Genomic DNA, 8300 nt, shown 5'->3' on the forward strand with positions numbered 1-8300 from the left:
GGTTGTCCTCAGCCGGGTTCAGACCTTCAGTTCGCTTCCTTACTGAGGAAGAGGAGACGGGTGCCGGGGGCAGGGGCGGGGGTGGGCGGGAAGTGCTTTACTTGCCCCAACTCTTCGGTTTCCACGGGATTCCTTCAAACGCCTTGAATGCACATTCGGCGGCCACTTGAAGGTTGGGAAACAGTCTCCTGGGTTTGCTGGAGTCATTAGGGAAAGAGGCCTTTTAGAGGCTTTTATCTTAAACTCCACGTGGGCAGCCAGATCTGTGAGGTGTGGAAAGCTGGGCCATGCAACTCCGGGAGAGAAAAGTGGGGGCCTCCCCACATCCCTCCCCTAAATAAAATCACGGTTGATGTTGCCTGAAGTAAGTATGGCTATAAAAGTCCTCTGGGTGGTTCTGATGAAGAGCGAAATTTGAGATCCACTGCTTTATGCAAATGCAAGCAATTACTGTTGATTTTTCCTCCCCTCTTACCTACTAGCAGCACAGTACTGTGCAGTGTTCTGTGATTTTCTTTTTCCACTTACTCTCTTCTGGAGCCCTTTCCATACCCATACATAGAAAGCACCCTCATTCTTTTGCAGGATATTCCATTGTCTATCCAGCTGGCCCCTGATGGACATTGATGTCGTTTCCGATCTTTGACTGTTAGAAACAGTACCGCAGTGAAGACCTTGGAGCACATCTCATTTCCCACCTGGCGGGTATGTCATCGTGCTTTAAAATTTCTGTCTTTGCCAGCAAGGAGATGACATAATCATGTGGGTTGACTTTTTGACCCTCTGTTAAAGACTAAATATCTCGTTTAAATTGCTTCTTGCACAACTCAGCCTAAGTGACAGCAGGAACATGTTCTTCCCCTCTCACACTGCCAGGGCTCCACTTCCCACCCCCAGCCATCTCCCCAGGCTCATGGGAGTCCTCACGCTGCATCTGGCTGGGTTAGGAAAAGATGCCTCTTCCTCAGGGTAGGGGCAGCTCCATGCCAGGGAGTGGCTTGGATTTCAGCCTCTCTTCCTGCCTTGCTTTACACCAAGTTTCCTGAGTCAGGGCACTGTTGCCACTTTGTACCACATAATTCTTTGTTGGGGGAGGGGAGAGAGAGGGGGCTGGCCTATGTATTGTAGGATATTTAGCAGCATCCCTGGCTTCGACATGTGAAATCCCAGTTAGCATCTCCCACAAAGAGGTCTCCAGACACTGCCACATGCCCTGGTGGGGGCAAAATCAGCCCTGGCTGAGGGCCACTGCTCTTGATGGCTGTACCACTCCTTCATCAGGCCCGCTTCCCATCTCTTCTCACCTGGCCCTGGGGTGCTCAGGCCACCAGTTGTTCACAGGGGCCCTGGCTCTGCGTCTCTGGGTTCATTTCAGTGGGACAGCGGGGAGCCTACCCCGACCCTTACCAGCCTGAAGGTGCAAAAAGAAGAAGAAACTCCCGTGGCTCAGTCAGGTGGATTGGGTCTTGGCCTGGCTTGGCTTCTCTAAGGGATGTAATCAGGGCCAGCCATGACCCTGGGCTTCCTTGTCAGCCTAATTCACTGAAACAGAGGATCAGCCTAACTCACCGAAACAGATTTATCCAGTGAATTAGCCATCTCTTGGTCACCCCGACTAGTCTAAACTCCTCTCCTCACTCCCCCACGTCATCCAGATCAGCCAGTTGGACTTCTCCCTTGGTGCTGAGTCCCTGATTTGGTTAATGCCACACAATCAGCACAGTGATCGGCATGCAACAAGGGCCAGTCAGTGCTTGCTTTCTGCCATGCCCAGAGTGGTCCCCTCATGCTCTAGGCAGAGGCCAACTCTTTTCCTTCCTCCTCTGCTGTTCATCCCAAAGACCCAAGATCTGGCCTCTTCTCCCTCCCTGGGCCACTTTGGGTATCTCCTACCCACTCAGCTACTCTCCTCTGAGCTGGCTGGCTGGGTGCATGGCACTTAATTCAGCCTGCCTTTGCCTGGTTCCTGTGTCTAGTTTTCCAGTGGCTAAGTATGCTCCAGCCCTGCTGGGGCTTTTCCCAGGAGGGCTCTCCCAAGGGCAGACCCTGTTGGCTGTGCTATTCTGGGTAGCTGGGGGTTGGTTGTGAGGACAGGCTCGAGAGGCAGAGGGTAAGGTTTGAAGCTGGTCATGTCACTGTGTAGCTGAGTGGTCTCGGTTAAGTGGCTCCTCCCTTCTGTGCCTCAGTTGCCACATCTGTAAAGCGGGGACACTCCAAGCAGTGAGAAGCAAAGGAGATAAGGCATACAGTGCTGTCTGAGCCAGAGGACCCCTGAGAGGGAGAGAAAAGCTAAGGGAGAGAAGGGTGCTGGCCAGTGCCCCTCACTTCTGGGGCCTTAAGATCAATCCAGTGAGTTGAGCAAGAGTGCTCTGTGGAAGGGTTGCCAGAGCACTAAATATCATCCTCCTGCTCCTTCTTCAGCCCACTCATGCTTGACTTACTCCACGAATCAGTATCTGTTGGCCCTCCTTTCTGCGATGTGTAAAGCCAGGAGAGCAGGTGAAGACAGTGTGGGAAGAGGAGAGAGGGGATCTGTGTGGGCTGGCAGTCTGAGAGGGCTCCCTGGAGGGGGTGAGGCTCTGGCTGGGATCAGAGAAATGAGGAGGAGGGGAGGACAGGCCCAGGAGGAGGGAGAGAGGGGAACAAGGGGGTGCCAAGGAAGGGGCAGACTTGCGAATGGTGGAAAGAGAGAGAGAGGTAAACACCCTAGGACATCCTAACCAGGCTTGCTTCATGTACCAGCCTTAGAAAAGGCAGTGGAGATCTGGAGATCCATGGCCAATCCCAAAGAGCAGGCAGGACCATGAAGGAGGGGAGCCAGGCCAGTAGGGCGCCAGCCTGAGGCTGTGTGTAGGAACCCCATGAGCAGTCCTGGGCTGTGGGGAGGGAGGACAGGAGAGAGTCATGGGCTCCTGGGGGGGTGGAGAGCTCACAGGAACCTGGGAGGAAGTGTGCCCTTGCATTGTTTAGCTGATTTGCCTGCTCCATTACCATCTCCATGAAATGAATCCTTGCTTTCCTATGATCCTTATAAGCTCCCTGTGAGGTGGGTATCACCTGTCTGGGTATCGCTGAGTGCTCAAGCAGGGTGCCTGGTGTCACCAGCTGGTGGGTCAGCAGAACTTGCCGAAGGCAGTGGGATTGGAGCAGGGGGCCCTGGGACAGACACTGAGGCTCCATCCTTCCCCAAAAGATGCTCATCACAAGAAGTGCCTTCCAGCCTCATGCCTGCTGTCTTTGTTAGGTCCTGCTCCCAGAGACTCAAGTGTCCTAGCCAGGGACAAATGGCCTTATACTCCTGCCTTCTGCTGATAAGGAAAACTTTCATCCCTGCTTTTCTTCTCAAGGGCTCATTTGATTTTGGAGACTTGTCAGATCCTCTCTTTTCCTGTGTTCAAAGACGTCTCTGGAGTTATGTTACGGAGAACAACCCCAGTCCAATCCCTGAGCTGTCGCTGTGCCATCTGTGAGGTTAATGTCTGAAAGGATGAGGGTGGCCCAACAAGGCCGCCTTCTTATGTCCACTGTGTTCAGGAGTGAGAGGGCTTGTCAAGAGGCCACAGGGGCTGAGGGGCACCAAGGTCTACCCGAGTTGCTCCTCTTTGATGCCTCCATGAATATTCAAATCTGCAAAATTTCATTGCACCAGTTCTACAAGCTCCAGAATCTTAAACCTGCTTTTGGCAGGGGGTGGCCTGGGGATTTATTTCTATCTAGAAAGTGGTTCTGGGAGTTCCCGTAGTGGCACAGCAGAAACAAATCCCACTAGGAACCATGAGGTTGCCAGTTCCATTCCTGGCCTCGCTCAGTGGGTTAAGGATCCGGTGTTGCCTGTGCTGTGGTGTAGGTCACAGACTCGGCTCGGATCCTGCATTGCTGTGGCTGTGGCGTAGGCTGGCAGCAACAGCTCCAATTAGACCCCTAGCTTGGGAACTTCCATGTGCCACAGGTGTGGCCCTAAAAAGGCAAAAGACAGAAAAAAAAAAAAAAGTGGTTCTGCAGAGTGGGTCGGCTACCTTTCATCGACACGCAACAGTGTTTTCTAGGGATTGTGATATACGTGCTTGGGAAGAGCTTCTCTCCCTCCCTCTCTTCCTCTCTTTCCTCTCACTCTTTTTTGCTTTCTTAACTATTATGGAAAAATTTAAACCTCCATACACATGGAATTGTACATTGACCTCCCATGGGTTCATCACCAGCTTCAACAATTATTAACCTATGGCCAATCTGCTTTCATCTATATCTGCTCCCCCCCCCATTTTCCAAAATTATTTTGAGTCAAATATAAGACATCATATCATTTTATCTGGAAACATTTTAAGAAGTATCTCTAAAAGATAAACTCATTTAAAAAACCATAATATAACACCATTATCACAACTAAGAACCAATAATATTAATTTCTTATATCATCAAATATCCAGAAAGTGCTTACTTATAATTTTTTTTGTTTCAAGTTGTTTGTTTGAACTGGATCCAAACAAGTTTCATCCATTGCCATTGGGTGATATATCTCTTATATGGTTTATCTGTTCGTTAAAAATAGTCATACCTTCCCTTTCTTAGATAAATGGTAGCATACTATATACTTTTTAAAAAATGTAATCAAACATCCTAGAGATCACGGACAGCAATACCCTTGTAGGGTGGCAGAATGCTCCACTGTGTAGATGTGTTTATTGAACCGATCCCCTACTGATGGACACATGGGTTGCTTCCAGTCTTTTGCTATAATAAATGGTGCGGCAACAAGCCAATTAAGTCTTTTTATACTTTCGCGAGTGTATCTTTGGGATAGACTCCTAGGGGTGGGATTCATGTATCAAAAGTCACAAATACTTACATATACTTTTACCAGATACTACCAAATTTGCCTCCATTTCACCTTCCCAGCAGCAGTGTATGACAGTGTCTGATTCCTAAGAGATTTATTTTGTCAAACTCAGATTTTTTGCTTGGTGAAAAACAGTATCTCAGGGTAGCTTGCATTTGCATTGGGGAGGGTCTGGGTATGAAGAAGTGAGCAGTCATTTCCCTATTTAGCCAGACGGCAAAAGCCCCAGTCAAGTCCCTGTGTCACTAAAAGGTGGGAAAAGGATCAACATGATTTACCTGCCTACTGGTGGCCAGTCAGTGTACCTCCCCTGGGACATGCCCACAAAAGGACTAAAGTGGGAGGTGAGGCATCTTATGTGGGAAACTGGGCAACTAGCAGCAGCCCTTGCCATGTGTTATATAGAAGGTTGGTGTAGGCAGAGTCTGACCCATGTTGTGTTTGCCATGTTTTCAGTAGAGCCATTGGGCCAGTGGCTGGGTAGAAGTTGCCATTTTTTTTTTTTTTCTTTTTATGGTCACACCTGTGGCATATGGAAGTTCCCAGACTAGGGGTCAAATGGGAGTTGCAATTGCAGACCTATGCCACAGCCACAGCAACACCAGATCTGGGCCTCTTCTGTGACCTACGCTGCAGCTTGCGGCAGTGCTGGATCCTTAAACCACTGAGTGAGGCCAGGGATCGAACCTGCATCCTCACAGAGACATCAGGTTCTTAATCCACTGAGCCACACGGAACTGCCTCCCCCCTTTTTAATCACTTCTCTTGACCAGTTCTTCTTAAGTACTTGGTATTTTTAGTCTTGAGGATTTGACATTTAACAGAAGTTATGAATTTTATATTTTCGCTTTGATGATACTCTCAAAATATATTTTTGGCCAGTAACAAATTTGAAAAAAAGATGCATTATATATATTCACAACTTTCCCCACCTCCATGCCTTTTATGGAGAACTGTGGTTTTGTGTACTTTACCCCAGGCCTTCTTATGGGGCTCATTGGAGGGGCTGGGTGGAAGAGAGGGTTGAAGGTGGCCCCAAAGGCTGACTTAGTAGACAGAGAAAGAGCAGGCAGCTACTGTTGGAAGAAAAGGGGAGATTGGAAATAGGCGGGGGATGGGGGTGAGGCAGCGAGAGTCCTTGCAGAGTTGAGGACTTTTCAAAAGCAACTGCTCTGGCTTTGGTTAATTATCCAACCCTGGGCAAGAGAGGACTCCCTTGGGTCTTCATTTTCAGAGGACAATGAGGCTTAGAGAGGCTTATGACTTGCTTGAGGTCCCAGGGGTAGAGTGTCAGGGCTGGGGACTGGATTTGTGTGTGGCTCCGTGTGACCCAAAGCCCAAAGTCTTAACCTCCTATTGTCTCTTGAATGAGGCAGAGATCTATGGGGACCTTGGCATGCTGGCTCTGATAAATAAGCCTGTGGAAGAAAACCCAGAGAGCACGTAAGTCTCCCGAGTCATCATCAATCTGGAAGCAGATCTTGAATCCCTACATGAAACTGCAAGCACACGGCATATATTCGAAGTAGGGGGAAAAAATCTATAAACAGTTAAAGATTCATGGACCTTAGTGAGGCTCCGGCCAGATTTAAAAAGAACAAATCTTGCCAGACCCATGTTTTTGCGTTCTTGGGGCAGAATTATACAATGAGGAGGTGAAAGGGAAGTAGCTGTTCAAACACGCATTGATTCCTGGGAAGCACGTGACCCAATCCTCGGAGGACCTCTCTGGGCGGGAAGGCAGACCTGCTGTGCTGACTGGGGAGAGGTCTTGGAGGGGAGGCTTGCAGGAGGGAGTGTAGGGTGGACCAAGAGCCCCTGTTCAGTTCCAGGTTAGCCTCAAGGCCTGACTCTGTCCTGCTCCTTAGAAGCTGTGGGGGTAACACACCTTGCAGGTGGCTCCCAGAGGGTCTGTGCTTACCACAAGGCAAGAAACAGGCCAAGGGCTCATTGATTCAGGGACAGAGAGCACATTCCACCAATAGCATCATTATAATCTTCGTAAAGACCCCTCTCCTTGACCTACCTTCCTGCTCCATCCTGCCCTCTGTTGCTGCTAGTGGAATGAAGAGCTGGTTTTAGAGTCAGGCTGGTTTGGAATCCCAGGCCTACTGTATTCAAGTTGTGTGATCTTGGGTAAGTCACTAATGTCTCTGAGCTATTACCTTATAGGGCAGTTTTGAAAAGCCCGCACAACCTCAATAAATTCTAGTTCCCTCCCTCCCTTCCTAACTTCCTTCCTTCCCCTGTAGCATATGGAATTTCCCAGGCTAGGGCTCAAATTGGAGCTGCAGCTGCTGGCCTATGCCATGGCCACACCACAGCAACACCAAAGCCAAGCCACATCTTCAACCTACCTGCAGCTTGTGGCAACACCAGATTAAGGAACCCACTGAGCGAGGCCAGGGATCAAACCCTTATCCTCACAGAGACAATGTCAGGTTCTTAACCCACTGAGCCACAACACCTATCATTTGAGGCCCTAAATCGTCTGACCTCGATGTCTTTTCCTAGCCCCATACTCGTTACCCCTTGAGTCCCCCTCTGTGCTGGTGGCTTTGCCTTCTGCATCCTCATAGCCAAGCCTCACCCATGTAGATCCCTGGCCCAAAACCCTTCTTCCCCTCTTCACCCATCAAAGTCCTCATGTCCCAGTTTCACTGTGATCCCTGCACTGAATTCTGAGCCCTGAGCCCTCCCAGTCCTGTTGTGCTGCTCACGCTGCTTCAGGCGGGCAGAGCTTTGATTTTGAGGAAATGACATGTGCACACATGTGCACACCTGTCTCCGTGCCCTCAGTGAGGCTATCAACACTTTGTGGCCAGTGACTGTCTCATAGCACTTGGTCAGGAACTGGACATACAGTGGGCACTCACTGAGAGGACAAGGGGACGTGCCAAAGCTGCAAGTGATGGGTGCTTTCAGTAAACACTCACCAGTTGTCTTCTAGGCTCCTGGAGCTGGGCTGGATGCTGAGATATGGTGATGAGTAAGATGCAACCCAAGGAAGTTAAGCCTAGTGGGATAAAGAAATATGATAAGTGGAGGCTTGTACAAGGTGCTTCAGGTGGTTGAGGACATGGACAAAGTCTTGGAGGATGAGCAGGCATTTGCCTGACTGAGGGTGGAGAGGGTACTCCTCAGAGGGACCAGCACTTGCAAAATCGGGGCAGTGTAGGAAAGGCTGGCTTTCCCTGTCATCAGGGAAAGGTGGGCGGTGTCACGTGTGGCTATGGCAAGGCTAAGGGGGAGCAGAGCGGGTGGGAGGGATGGCCTGGTCTGACACAGCAGAAGAAAATGTTGGAGACACAAGTAGGGCCAGGCCTTAGGGAGTGGAGCCTCAGATGCTGCAGAGAGGTACTTGGCTTCTATTCTGTAGGAAATGGGTGTGAGCCTCTGTGCAGGCCAGCCAGCCAGGAGGAAAAGAGCATTTGGTGGTTTGCATTGGGCTGAGAGGTAACCGGCC

Source organism: Sus scrofa, chromosome 13 (assembly GCF_000003025.6).
Source record: "Sus scrofa isolate TJ Tabasco breed Duroc chromosome 13, Sscrofa11.1, whole genome shotgun sequence".
In the NCBI taxonomy this organism is placed as follows: Eukaryota; Metazoa; Chordata; class Mammalia; order Artiodactyla; family Suidae; genus Sus; species Sus scrofa.